The 5,000-nt window shown below is 57.5% G+C and overlaps 2 non-coding genes and 1 pseudogene across 2 annotated transcripts; all 3 read right to left on the reverse strand.

Annotated features, from left to right (window-relative positions):
- Positions 1-345, reverse strand: part of LOC146737165 (large subunit ribosomal RNA) — an 8,113-nt pseudogene extending 7,768 nt beyond the window's left edge.
- A 455-nt stretch (positions 346-800) lies between these two features.
- LOC146737166 (5.8S ribosomal RNA) lies at positions 801-956 on the reverse strand. Its single transcript, XR_014931022.1, has one exon. It is a non-coding gene; the product is annotated as a 5.8S ribosomal RNA (ribosomal RNA).
- A 439-nt stretch (positions 957-1,395) lies between these two features.
- Positions 1,396-3,255, reverse strand: LOC146737167 (small subunit ribosomal RNA). The gene has a single exon (XR_014931023.1). It is a non-coding gene; the product is annotated as a small subunit ribosomal RNA (ribosomal RNA).
- Positions 3,256-5,000: the final 1,745 nt, after the last annotated feature.

A 5,000-nucleotide genomic window follows, 5' to 3' on the forward strand; every position in this document is an offset into this window, starting at 1 on the left:
GTGCCAGTATTTAGCCTTCGATGGAGTTTGCCACCGACCTTTGGGCTGCATTCTCAAACAACCCGACTCCCGGAAGCCTCCGACGGCGCGGGCCCGGCGCCCTCACGGGCCTGACACCCGCTCTGGGCAAGGCCTCGATCAGGAGGACTTGGGCGCCCTGGGACGACGCACCGACCGGCACTTCCTTACGCCACAGTTCCCGCCCGCCGCTACAAGGACGAGGGGATTCGGCGCTGGGCTCTTCCCGCTTCACTCGCCGTTACTGGGGGAATCCTGGTTAGTTTCTTTTCCTCCGCTTAGTGATATGCTTAAATTCAGCGGGTAGTCACGTCTGATCTGAGGTCGCTTGGGTGAATCGAATCGAATCGAATCGAATACGGTGAGCGTTGGGTGAAATAAAACCACACCGCGTCGTCACGTCGCGTCGCACTTGACTCGCCCAACGCATCCCCGGTGCCTTATATCGGGAGCCGAGAGATGGAAAGGAGAGGCAGTGTGCGACGCGGAGACGGTCGGGTGCGACGTGTCCCCAGCGTCGGGCCTCGTCTCCTATAGCGCTCGCAGGCACCAAGCCGGCAAGAGGAAGGAAGAGAACGAGGGAAGAAAGAAGGAACGGTGCCCTACTTGCTCCACCTCGCCTCGCCCAAACCGCCGTTGCCGCGCCCCGCGATAGCTCAGCGTCCGCCAATTGCGCACCAGTCCACGGTCGGTCGGTCGTGGTTCAGGCAGGCAGGAAGAATCCCGCGAGCAGACCAGACCGGACAACCGAGAACGGCGCGATCGCCCTTACGAACTGTCGCCGACCCTCAGACAGGCGTGGCCCCGAGCATGAAACCCGGGGCCGCAATGTGCGTTCGAAGTGTCGATGATCGATGTGTCCTGCAATTCACACTAGTTCACGCAGCTGGCTGCGTTCTTCATCGACGCACGAGCCGAGTGATCCACCGCCGAGAATTGTCGGTGTTATTTCGTTTCGTTCAATATGAAGTAGCAAAACCCGAGAGAGACAACAAACAAATAAAACACGGGGAGCGGGAGCTCGTCGATCGATCGATCGAACGAACGAACACGACCTCCGCATCAAACCGAGATGCACCGTCCCCTCGACGGTGACCCGCCAGGCCCTCTCGAGAAAAGGCCCGGACCACACGGGTACTCCCCGCAACGAGACGCAATCGCAGAGCACGCAGACCGCTCGCGGAACCGAGAGATTCACGCTGATTCGGCCCTGCCTCCTGTTCGACAGCAGCAGCAGCGGTGGAGGAGGAGGAAGCGGTGAACGAAGTCAATCGCGCACCACTGACCAGCCGACCACCACTGACTGACCGACCGACCGAGGAGGCGACGGTGACGTGGCGAGAAAAGTGAGAGAAGCATCTCTCCTCTTCGAGACGGTAATGATCCTTCCGCAGGTTCACCTACGGAAACCTTGTTACGACTTTTACTTCCTCTAAACGATCAAGTTCGATCGTCTTCTCGGCGCGCGAGCGAGGCCGGCAGAACCAGTCCCCGCCGCGTGCCGATCCGAAGATCTCACTAAACCGTTCAATCGGTAGTAGCGACGGGCGGTGTGTACAAAGGGCAGGGACGTAATCGACACGAGCTTATGACTCGCGCCTACTGGGAATTCCTCGTTCAAGGGAAATAATTACAATTCCCTATCCCTAGCACGAAGGGGGCTCATCGGATTGCCTGGGTCCTGTCGGCCAGGGAGGCGACACCCGCTGATCCCTTCAGTGTAGCGCGCGTGCGGCCCCGGACATCTAAGGGCATCACAGACCTGTTATTGCTCAATCTCGGGCGGCTGAACGCCGCTTGTCCCTCTAAGAAGTCGGTCGCCGACACGTTAAGGGTCGCACGACTATTTAGCAAGCCAGAGTCTCGTTCGTTATCGGAATCAACCTGACAAATCGCTCCACCAACTAAGAACGGCCATGCACCACCACCCACGAAATCAAGAAAGAGCTCTCAATCTGTCAATCCTCGCCGTGTCCGGGCCGGGTGAGTTTTCCCGTGTTGAGTCAAATTAAGCCGCAGGCTCCACTCCTGGTGGTGCCCTTCCGTCAATTCCTTTAAGTTTCAGCTTTGCAACCATACTTCCCCCGGAACCCAAAGACTTTGGTTTCCCGGAGGCTGCCCGCCGGGTCTAGAGAGTAACGCCGGCAGATCGCCAGTCGGCATCGTTTACGGTCGGAACTAGGACGGTATCTGATCGTCTTCGAACCTCCGACTTTCGTTCTTGATCAATGAAAACATTCTTGGCAAATGCTTTCGCAGTCGTCCGTCTTGCGACGATCCAAGAATTTCACCTCTAACGCCGCAATACGAATGCCCCCGTCAGTCCCTCTCGATCATTACCTCGCGTTCCTAAGACCAACGCAATGGGACCGAGGTCCTATTCCATTATTCCATGCTGGACTATCCAGGCGTGGCGGCCTGCTTTGAACACTCTAATTTCTTCAAAGTAAACGTTCCGGCCGCCCCCGACACTCAACCAAGAGCACCGGGAGAGGACCGGAGGAGAGTCCGGGACGGGCAGCGAAGACCCACTCGTACGGAGAACTTCCGCCCGCCCGCGGACCAAGATCCAACTACGAGCTTTTTAACTGCAGCAGCTTTAATATACGCTATTGGAGCTGGAATTACCGCGGCTGCTGGCACCAGACTTGCCCTCCAATGGATCCTCGCTAAAGGATTTGGACTGTGCTCATTCCGATTACGGGGCCTCCAAAGAGTCCCGTATCGTTATTTTTCGTCACTACCTCCCCGTGTCGGGAATGGGTAATTTGCGCGCCTGCTGCCTTCCTTGGATGTGGTAGCCGTTTCTCAGGCTCCCTCTCCGGAATCGAACCCTGATTCCCCGTTACCCGTTGCCACCACGGTAGGCGCATAACGTACCGTCGAAAGTTGATAGGGCAGACACTCGAAAGATTCGTCGCCGGCGCAGAGGCCGTGCGATCCGCCAAGTTATCCAGAGTTCGCCAGGAGGACCGGGCCCACCACCCGCGAAGGAGGCAGGACACCGGGTCGGTCTTGGTCCTAATAAAAGCACGCATCCCGCGAGGTCAGCGCCGAGGTAGGCATGTATTAGCTCTAGAATTGCCACAGTTATCCAAGTAAGGGGTAACGATCAAAGGAACCATAACTGATTTAATGAGCCATTCGCAGTTTCACCGTGTACCGAGGCTCGTACTTAGACATGCATGGCTTAATCTTTGAGACAAGCATATGACTACTGGCAGGATCAACCAGGTAGCTTCGGAAACCTGTTATTCGCAGGAGACCGACCCGCCAGCGGACGACCGGGCGGAGGTTTGCAGTTTCTTTGCCTACCGAGAGGCATCCGATTTTGTAAGAAGGCACGACCCCCTCTCTCAAGCTCGACGGAGCGACGTTAATAATAATTAAATTAATTAAGACGTCGTCCCAAGTGCGATGAGAGTGTGTGATAAAGAGACACACAGCGTAGGCTGTCGTCGAGAAGAGAAACGCCTGAGAAACGCCGAGACGAGTGCTGCTGCGGATTGGCACTGTTCGCCGGGGCGAGCTGGTGCGATGTCCGACTTTGAAAGTGGTAGGCGCGGGCAGTCGCGACAGCTTGGCAGCAGTCGTGGCCCGAGCCCAGGCAAAGTGGGAGAGAGTCCGCTGATCCTGACTTTTCAGACAAGCTCAGACAAGACCACTCTCTTATGTATGGTGCGTAATTGCTGGAAATCGCTGGGGGTTGAAAAAAGGGAAGGGCACCCCTAGCGCAAGTCAGCACCTCGTCCCAAGGACGCTGCGCCGAGTCCAGGAGAGTTGCAGGAGGACACGCTGATTTCTCTATCCAAGTGCCCTTCCATCCGCACCCTCCCTTATATATGGTGCGTAATTGCTGGAAATCGCTGGGAGTTGTAAAAAGGGAAGGGCACCCCCTCGCAGCGAGAGAAGGTGCCTCGTCCCAGGCAACTCGCGCCGAGTCCAGGAGAGTTGGCGCACGCCCCGCCGATTTGCGCTCTCCGAGTGCCCTTCCTTCCGACTCCCTCTCTTATATATGGTGCGTAAATGCTGGAAATCGCTGGGGGTAGAAAAAAGGGAAGGGCACCCCAGTTGTCACACCGAGAGATGGTGCCTCGTCCCAGGCAACTCGCGCCGAGTCCAGGAGAGTTGGCGCACGCCCCGCCGATTTGCGCTCTCCGAGTGCCCTTCCTTCCGACTCCCTCTCTTATATATGGTGCGTAAATGCTGGAAATCGCTGGGGGTAGAAAAAAGGGAAGGGCACCCCAGTTGTCACACCGAGAGATGGTGCCTCGTCCCAGGCAACTCGCGCCGAGTCCAGGAGAGTTGGCGCACGCCCCGCCGATTTGCGCTCTCCGAGTGCCCCTTCCTTCCGACACCCTCTCTTATATATGGTGCGTAAATGCTGGAAATCGCTGGGGGTAGAAAAAAGGGAAGGGCACCCCAGTTGTCACACCGAGAGATGGTGCCTCGTCCCAGGCAACTCGCGCCGAGTCCAGGAGAGTTGGCGCTCGCCCCGCCGATTTGCGCTCTCCGAGTGCCCCTTCCTTCCGACACCCTCTCTTATATATGGTGCGTAAATGCTGGAAATCGCTGGGGGTAGAAAAAAGGGAAGGGCACCCCAGTTGTCACACCGAGAGATGGTGCCTCGTCCCAGGCAACTCGCGCCGAGTCCAGGAGAGTTGGCGCACGCCCCGCCGATTTGCGCTCTCCGAGTGCCCTTCCTCCCGACACCCTCTCTTATATATGGTGCGTAAATGCTGGAAATCGCTGGGGGTAGAAAAAAGGGAAGGGAACCCCGGTTGTCACACCGAGAGATGGTGCCTCGTCCCAGGCAACTCGCGCCGAGTCCAGGAGAGTTGGCGCACGCCCCGCCGATTTGCGCTCTCCGAGTGCCCTTCCTTCCGACTCCCTCTCTTATATATGGTGCGTAAATGCTGGAAATCGCTGGGGGTAGAAAAAAGGGAAGGGCACCCCAGTTGTCACACCGAGAGATGGTGCCT

This window comes from Saccoglossus kowalevskii, chromosome 11, assembly GCF_978046115.1.
Source record: "Saccoglossus kowalevskii chromosome 11, keSacKowa6.1, whole genome shotgun sequence".
In the NCBI taxonomy this organism is placed as follows: Eukaryota; Metazoa; Hemichordata; class Enteropneusta; family Harrimaniidae; genus Saccoglossus; species Saccoglossus kowalevskii.